General features: G+C 37.1%; 1 pseudogene; it reads right to left on the bottom strand.

Moving 5' to 3' along the window:
* Positions 1-384: 384 nt before the first annotated feature.
* Positions 385-2160, bottom strand: LOC141495137 (cell division cycle-associated protein 3-like; annotated as a pseudogene).
* Positions 2161-9808: the final 7648 nt, after the last annotated feature.

Below are 9808 nucleotides of genomic sequence, written 5' to 3'. Positions count from 1 at the left end.
AGAACACAGCACCTTTTTTAATAAGGGTATGGAATACTGGATGGTCTTTTGTCAGTGACTCACATGTCACACAATCAATTCCAAAATTCTTCAAAGAGGACTTGAGAGTGCTCTTGCATCACTTCTTCTGAATATTATATAAGTGCTTAACTTGTGTAAGTTCTCTATAAAGCAATCTTTCAGGGAAGCATACATTTGTCATTCAAACAATGTGGTCAACTTACCAGAGTAGAGTTTGATGTTTGGCAGTTCAGTTTGAGGAAGGACCTTATCCTACCAGGTACTCTTCAGAAACTTTCTAAAACATTCAAATGAAAGCTATTCAGTTTCCTGACATGGCATTGGTAGACTGTCCAGATTTCACAGGCATACAATGAGGTCAATTCAACTCATAGATATGTCTACCAAAAAAGAAGAGATATGTCTACCAAAACAAAAGTCTATGAGTTGTTTAGTAACATTTTCCTGCAAGGTGGTGAGGGGTGATTTCCCTAGGACCTTCCCAGCAGATTTCCTTCTAGGGGGGGCTTAGAATTTGAGGAAGAAGGATTGTCAGAGCTTCTCAAGCACTTGTCAGAGACCTGGCTGGTCATTCAAACAGCTGGAGGTTGTTCAGTTACTTGTGTGGTGTGTGCCTGTTCTGGGAAAACTCAGTTTGGCTTAGGGAGACCAGTAACTTTTGGTATTCAAGGGATAGTGGAGTATCCAGAGACAAATTTGTCAAAATTGTGATGAAAACTTCACAGATAGGATCAGCTCAGTAGAATGCTCTTGTTTAGAGGATCCAGTCCCAAAGACCTCACTAAGCTGCTTTACCCGAAGCTTTGAAGGGTCTGTTGTGCTGGTTTTCAATGGCATTTGGATAATGCCAAATGTGGGAGAACAGGGATCTGAATCCTGGGATTGCTCCATGGCCTTGGTCCCCATTTCCTGCTGCTGTTCCATGGCAGGAGGACATGGCTGTGGCGAGCTCTTTACCTGGATGGGGGTGTGCAGAATGCCAGTACTGGGAGAATGAGGTCTGTTACATAGGCCAGACACTTGTTGCATGGTGCAGGACAGGACAGGCGACTAGGATAGTTGGGATGTTTTTGGCCAAGCCTGTCCTCACAGCCTGAGTAGTCAGTAGCCCATGGGGGCAGAAGGTCTGGGTTCAAGCTTTTCTTGAAGATAAAGCATGTCTCTTCTTTACCATACTTTACTTTGGAGCATCCCAAACTTTGAGCTAACTCTGGCGATACGTTGTCAACCTCATTATTGGTGTGTACATCCCTGGAAGATACATTTCCAAGGTAAGTGAACTTATTCACAGTATTCAAAACTTCTCCATTTGCTTTAACTGATGGTTTTCTATATGGATGCTGTAGTGCTGGCTGGAGGAGCACCTGTGTTTTCTTGGTGATAATTATCAGTCCAAAATTAATACCAGCAGAAGAGAATTGATACATATTTTTTGTATCTCTGTTTTAGAAAGTGCATTGAGTAACAACCCTCTGAGAACAAAAAAAATTATATACCAGGTCTTCCTCCACCTTAGTCTTGGTTTTTAGTCATTTCAAGTTAAATAATTTATCATCAGTAAGGTAGACTGACCCTAATGCCCAAATTCACTGAAGACATTTGACAAAATTGCTGGAAACATCATGCTAAAAAGCATGGGAGCAAGCATACAACCTTGCTTCACTCCATTGGTGACTGGAAAAATGGAAGAGCATTGTCTACTATACAGAATTCAGGCAAGCACGCTATAAGGAAATTGATATACAGCACTGATGAACTTCTCCAGGCAATCAAATTTTGACATACTTTCCCATAAACCCTCATAATTGACAGTATCAACAGCTTTAGTCAGATTGTTGAACACTATGTAGACCTCTCTTTTTCTCCTGGTATATCTTTTGAAGTTGTCAGGCAGCAAACATCCTATTGACTGTTCTTCACTCTTTCTGAAGCCAGACTGGTTCTCAGTTAGATGACCATCTTCTAGGTGAAGTATCAGCCTATTAAGGAAGATTCTGGCAAGAATCTTGCCAGCAATGACTAAGAGAGAGGTCTCCCCTCCACCCCCCCTCATGATTGTCACTGGGAAATTTATTTCCTTTACCTTATAGAAATGGATGGTGGAGGTATCCTTGAACTCCTGGGAGAAGTTCTTGCCATATAACCTGGAAAGTGTCAGTCAGCTTTTATAGAAGCTAGAGACTTTTTCTCTTGTAAATCTTAATTAGAAAAGAATCAGCACCAGGTGCTTTATAACAGGAGAGGAGTCTAATGGCATCCAAAAAACCTTTTTTAATTGGAAATTTGGCTAGAGAAGGATCAACTGCAACCTGAGGTAAATAGTCAGTGGCTTCAGCTTGATTGATGATGGTCTGTTGAGAACACTATAGAAGTTTTCAGTCCATTCCTCCAGGATGTGTCTTTATCACTAATCAATGTGGCTCCATTAGCACTGAGTAGTTGAGATACACCATATACCTTTGGTCCATAAATAGAATTCAGGATATCAAAAAAACACTTTAAATTGAACTTTGCTTATTTTTTACTTTTGATGAAGTTAGATACTGCCTTCTTGGAGATAGATGAACTACCCTGCTGGTAAACCCTGTGGAGTTCTCATTTTTCATTTAGTACCTTCTAATTTCCCCCTCATATTCATTAAACCAGTCTTGATGTTTATGAGTATTCTGTCATAGGTGAGTAAAAGCAGTGATGTATAACAAATCTCTGAAAATTGTCTACTTCTTTTCTGTTCCTCTTTTGTCAATCATGTGTTGATTCAGCTTTCCTTCCAAGTTAATGAAATGTTCACACTTAGAGAAGTGCATTAATTGTTGACATTGTTTTCTAGTAGTCATCTTGCTTCAGGACCACTGGTTTTGTTGAATGTGAATATTTAGCTTGGAGAAAATAAGACTATGATTAGTCCAGTGCTCAACCACAGAGTGGTTCCTTTATCACTTTCACATCCTGTCTCTTCTCATTACAATGACAGTTTATTAAATGCCAATTTTTCTGCAAAGTTGCATCCATGAAGTTTTATTGTATTTAGGAAGATAGTGCTGATGATGAGAAGGTCGTGAGATGTACGACTCATCAACAGTAAGTAATCATTGATGTTACTGTTTCCAACTCCATTCCTCCCAAGGACTCTTTGCCATGTCTGGTAGACTATGCCTACTCTAACATTAAAGTCATCCAGAATCATAAGTTTGTCTCCTTTTGGCACATTAGTGATGAGAGTCTCTAGGTCTTCATAAAATTTTTCTTTGACCTCCTGGAGGTTCATCATGGTGGGAGCATAGGCACTGAAGATGGTGGTGTGGCACTTTTCTGCAAGTGACAATTACATTGTCATTCATTCCTTTTGGTAGTATACAAGTTTGTTGATTAGATTAGTTTTGATTACAAAACTTGTGCTCCCTTTCACTGTGGCTACTCCAGAAAAACTTGTATACATTTCTGACTTTGGTAAGCTCACCTACATTTGCTGTCCTTGGTTTGCTCGGGGTTATTATTTTGATGTGATACCTCTCTCTCAACAAAAGCTGTTTGTCTTTTAAGTCACCTGAATTTCATCTTGCCCATAAGTATGCACATATTTCATGTACCAATGGTGAGCGGAATCATCTTTGCATAAGTTTTTATACTTTTTTTTTTGGTATTTTAACCACAGGATGAGATCTCTATCTGCTGCAGTAAACAGGCTAGGGGTGGATAAAACCCAATTTCTAAGGCACCTATTCTAGCCTTCACACCAAGAGATGAGCAGTGTAATTCTGAAAAGGCTGCTCAGACACCCAGGCTTTGATGAATTCCAGTGATGTTTCCTGTGAAAAGATGACCATATGACCTAAGTCAACTGTGTGCATCTGTGTACTACAGCTCCAAGTGCTTGTTGTAATACATCTTTGAAATAGGCAAAAAGATGGTAAATGGTATAAATGATGTCTTTTGATTTGTGCACAAACGGGATTTAAGAGTTTGCTTAACAGGAAGAGCTAGAAAGAGAAATCCCATTCAAAGGAACCTCAGACAATATAAAATACCTGGGAGTCTATTTGCCAAGGCAGACTCAGAAACTTTTTGAAAACAATTATAAAACACTTCTCACACAAATTAAATCAGAGTTAAATAACTTGGCAAATATCAACTGATCATGGATAGGTAGAGCTAATATAATAAAAATGACAATTCTACCAAAACTAAACTACCTGTTTAGTGCCTTACCAATCAAATAAAAAATTACTTTAATGAGTTAGAAAAAGTTGTAAGTAAATTCATATGGAGAAATAAAAAGTCAAGAATTTCCAGGGATTCAATGAAAAAAAAAAGTATAAAAGAAGGTGGCTTAGACCTACCTGATCTAAAATTATATTATAAAGTATAAGTCATCAAAACTGACTGGTATTGGCTGAGAAATATAGTAGTAGAGCAGTGGAATAGACTAGGTTCAATAGCAGAAGACGATTATAGTAATCTGCTGTTTGATAAACCCAAAGAGTCCAGCTATTGGGATAAAAACTCTCTCTTTGGTAAAAAACTGCTGGGAAAACTGGAAGTTAGTATGGAAGAAACTTAGACCCACACCTCACACCCTATACCGAGATAAGATCCAAATGGATGCAGGATTTAGACATAAGAAACAATACTATAAGCAAACTAGAAGATCAAGGACTAGTTTACCTGTCAGATCTACAGAAAGGGAAGCAGTTTATGACTAAGGAAGAGATGGAGAACATCACTAAAAACAAGCTGGATGATTTTGATTACATTAAATTAAAAAGCTTTTGCATAGACATAACCACTGTAACCAAGATCAAAAGAAATGCAGTAAACTGGGAAACAATCTTTACAACTAATGTTTCTGACAAAGGACTCATTTCTAAAATATACAGAGAACTAAGTCAACTTAAAAAAAAGCCATTCCCAATTGACAAATGGTCAAAGGATATGCAAGGGCAATTTACAGATGAGGAGATCAAAGGAATCTATAGTCATATGAAAAATTGCTCTAAATCATTACTTATTAGAAAAATGCAAATTAAAGCTTCTCTGAGGTACCACCTCACACCTCTCAGACTTGCTAATATGATCAAAAAGGATAATGATCATTGCTGGAAAGGTTGTGGGAAATCTAGGACACTATTACATTGTTGGTGGAGCTGTGAACTCATCCAACCTTTCTGGAGAGAAATTTGGAACTATGCCCAAAGGGCAGCAAAAATGTGCATACCCTTTGATCCAGCAATACCACCACTGGGTCTATACCCTGAAGAGATAATGAAAAAGGGTAAAAAATGTCACTTGTACAAAAATATTTATAGCAGCCCTGTTTGTGGTGGCAAAGAATTGGAAATCAAGTAAATGTCCTTCAACTGGGGAATGACTTAGCAAACTGTGGTGTATGTATGCCATGGAACACTATTGTTCTATTGGAAACCAGGAGGGATAGAAATTCAGGGAAGCCTGAAGGGATTCTAATGAACTGATGCTGAGTGAGATGAGCAGAACAAGAAAAACACTATACATCCCAACAACAACATGGGGGTGATGATCAACCTTGATGGACTAGCTCATTCCATCAGTGCAACAATCAGGGACAATTTGGGGTTGTCTGCAATGGAGAAACCATCTGTATCCAGAGAAAAGAACTGTGGAGTTTGAACAAAGACAAAGGACTATTACCTTAAATTTAGGGAAAAAAAAAAACCTGATATCTTATTGTCTGATCTTGCTGTCTCTTATACTTTATGTTTCTTCCTTAAGGGTATGATTTCTCTCTCATTACATTCAATTTGGATCATTGCATACCATGGAAACAATGTAAAGACTGACAAATTGCCTTCTTGGGGTGGGGGATGAGGAGAGGGAAGATCAGGGGAAAAATTGCAAAACTCACAATAAATACAATATTTATTTTAAAAAAAGAGTTTGCTTAAGCCATAGCTTCTTGGAGTCACAGGTGATAGTTGAGTGGATCAGATAGATACCAAAGGTGGAAAGAAACCCTGAAACGGCTCAGCAGCTTTCACACCAGAGGTACTAATCTTTCCTGAACACACCCTAATCCCCATCAATTAACAATCATCGTTAAACACTGTGCCAAGCGCAGTCCTAGGTGCAAAGAAAAAAAATAGACCCTTGCCCTCAATCTTACTCAGAAGGGAAAGCCAGTAGTTGCTGAGTGGGAAAGAATCAGAAAAGGCTGTGATTTGAGTAGAATTTTGAAGGAAACAAGGAATTCTAAGACACAAAGGTAAACTTGGAAATAAGTGTAGGGAACAGCCAGTATAAAGGTACATAGACTGAATTCATATTTAGTATCTTGTATGAGGAAGATCAAGAAATCAAGTTTAGTTATACCACAGAGGGCAGGAAGAGGTTTATAGAATGAGTTGAAAGGTTAGGACCAAATTGTGAAATTTTTATTTGATCCTAGAAATAATAGGGAGCCATTGTAGGGTTTGTTTTCATGGGGGGGGATGAGGGAAAGAGTTATATGTATTAAACTAATTCTTGGTCTCACTTTTATGCAGAGTTTCAACAACATAGGAGTTCATATTAGAGATGAGAAGTGATTGCCTTTGTCCTTGATTTGTGTTTTAGTTCCCTAAAGAATATGCCTCCAAAGTCTGCCTCACCCAACTTGAATCTCAAGAACAAATTACCCACACTAGTTGCCTGAGTAGAGAAGTCAGAAATTCCTTTTCTAGATCTTCCATAGTAGTGAATGTTGAAGGAGGAAGGGCTGCAGCACTTGCTGAAGTATTTGCCTTATAGCAGCTCAACAAGGATGATTCCTAGGGTTACTGATATTGAATCTCTTTGAGTGTGGTTCTCAGTTTCTTTCACTTGCTGGAGGAACTATCCTACATATTGTCCATAAGCCATGACAATGCCCAGTATTGCCCAGGAAGACCCAAAGAAGGTCAACTAAGAAGTCCATCTAGACAATTTTTGAAGTATTAAAATATTACTAACAATTTAAATTAGCTATTTTCTCTTCTCCCCACATCACTCCATTGAAAAAGAAAAAGAAAACAATACTTTTAACAAATAGTTAATAAATAAGTCAAGGAAACCAAACTCCCACATTGCCCATATCCAAAGATCTATGTCTCATTCTGTACACAGAATCCATCAATGCTCTATTAAAAGATAAGTGTATGTTTCAAAATTGATTCTCTGTAGTTGTTAGTAGTTATTGTGTTGATCAGAAGTCTTGTCTCTAAAAATTGTTTGTCTTTATAATGTTATTATTGCATAAATATTTTTCCTGGTTTTACTCACATAATTTTGCTACAATTTATACAAATCTTCCCAAGTTTCTTGAAACTATCCCTTTTGTCATTTCTTTTTTTAACTTTTTATTTTTCTCTTAAAGATTTTTATTTATTTTGAGTTTTACAATTTTTCCTCTGATCTTGCTTCCCTCCCCTCACCCCCCCACAGAGAAGGCAATTTGCCATTCTTTACATCGTTTCCATGGTATACAGTGATCCAAATTGAATGTGATGAGAGAGAAATCATATCCTTACGGAAGAAACATAAAGTATAAGAGATAGCAAGATCAGGTTTTTTTTTCTAAATTGAAGTTAATAGTCCTTAGTCTTTGTTCAAACTCCACAGTTCTTTCTCTGGATACAGATGGTATTCTCCATTGCAGACAGCCCCAAATTGTCCCTTGATTGTTGCACTTTTGGAATGAGTTAGTCCATCAAGGATGATCATCACCCCCATGTTGCTGTTGGGATGTATAGTGTTTTTCTGGTTCTGCTCATCTCACTCAACATCAGTTCATGCAAATCCCTCCAGGCTTCCCTGAATTCCCATTCCTCCATGGGAACATAATAGTGTTCCATGAGATACATATACCAGTTTGCTAAGCCATTCCCCAATTGAAGGACATTTACTTGATTTCCAATTCTTTGCCACAACAAACAGGGCTGCTATAAATATTTTTGTACAAGTGATGTTTTTATCCTTTTTCATCATCTCTTCAGGGTATAGACCCAGTAGTGGTATTGCTGGATCAAAGGCTATGCACATTTTTGTTGCCCTTGTGGCATAGTTCCAAATTTCTCTCCAGAAGGGTTGGATGAGTTCACAGCTCCACCAACAGTGTAATAGTGTCCCAGATTTCCCACATCCATTCCAACAATGATCATTATCCTTCCTGGTCATACTGGCCAATCTGAGAGGTGTGAGGTGGTACCTCAGAGAAGCTTTAATTTGCATTTCTCTAATAATTAATGATTTAGAGCAATTTTTCATATGGCTATGGATTCCTTTGATCTCCTCATCTGTAAATTGCCCTTGCATATCCTTTGACCATTTGCCAATTGGGGAATGGCTTTTTTTAAAAATTTGATTCAGTTCTCTGTATATTTTAGAAATGAGTCCTTTCTCAGAATCATTAGTTGTAAAGATTGTTTCCTAGTTTACTACATTTCTTTTGATCTTGGTTACAGTGGTTTTGTCTATGCAAAAGCCTTTTAATTTAATGTAATCAAAATCATCCACTATTAGTGATATTTTCCATCTCTTCCTTAGTCATAAACTGCTTCCCTTTCCATAGATCTGACAGGTGAACTAGTCCTTGATCTTCTAGTTTGCTTATAGTATTGTTTCTTATGTCTAAATCCTGTATCCATTTGGATCTTATCTTGGTATAGGGTGTGAGGTGTTGTTTTAATCTAAGTTTCTTCCATACTAACTTCCAACTTTCCTAGAAGTTTTTATCAAAGAGAGAGTTTTTATCCCAATACCTGGACTTTTTGGGTTTACTAAACAGCAGATTACTATAATCATTCCCTGCTATTGCACCTAGTCTGTTCCACTGATCCACCAGTATTTCTTAGCCATTACCAGACAGTTTTGATGATTGATTCTTTAATTTTAGATCAGGTAGGGCTAAGCCACTTTCTTTTGCACTTTTTTTTCATTGAATCCCTGGAAATTCTTGACTTTTTATTTCTCCATATGAATTTACTTACAACTTTTTCTAACTCATTAAAGTATTTTTTTGACTTTTGATTGGTAGGGCACTTAACAGGTAGTTTAGTTTTGGTAGAACTGTCATTTTTATTATATTAGCTCTACCTATCCATGTGATGTTTGCCCAGTTATTTAAATCTGATTTCATTTGTGTGAGAAGTGTTTTGTAATTGTTTTCAAAAAGTTTCTGAGTCTGCCTTGGCAAATAGACTCCCAGGTATTCTGTATTGTTTGAGGTTCATTTGAATGGGATTTCTCTTTCTAGCTCTTCCTGCTGTATCTTGCTATATATAGAAAAGTTGAGTATTTATGAGAGTTTATTTTATATCCTGCAACTTTGCTAAAATTGCTAATTGTTTCCAGTAGTTTTTTTGGATGATTTCTTGGGATTCCCTAGGTATCCTGTTGTCATTTCTTAAGGCACAATAGTAATCCATTAAATTCATATACCAAAATTTGTTCAGTCATTCTTAATTGATAGACAACTTTTTAGTTTCCACATTTGGGTTTTTTGTTGTTGCTGTTTTTTGCTACTTCAAAGTATTTAAAGTTTTTAATTAAAAGTATTTAAAAACACTGTGTTTTCTATTTTTTAATTCTGTCATGAGGCCTAGTAGATGGGTAGACTTAGTAGGCCTTTGATCACTAGATCAAAGACAATTCATAATTTAATAACTACTGGAACATAGTTCCAAATTATTTTCTAAATTGGTTGGATCAATTAGTTTCCCAACAGTGTATCAATATGCTTGTTTTCTCATAGAGTTTACAGCATTTTCCATTTTCCATTTTTGGTCAACTTGCCATT

The sequence above is a fragment of the Macrotis lagotis genome, chromosome 8, assembly GCF_037893015.1.
Source record: "Macrotis lagotis isolate mMagLag1 chromosome 8, bilby.v1.9.chrom.fasta, whole genome shotgun sequence".
In the NCBI taxonomy this organism is placed as follows: domain Eukaryota; kingdom Metazoa; phylum Chordata; class Mammalia; order Peramelemorphia; family Peramelidae; genus Macrotis; species Macrotis lagotis.
Note: the sequence above shows the minus strand (reverse complement) of the source record. Positions and strands in the feature narration are given on the sequence as shown.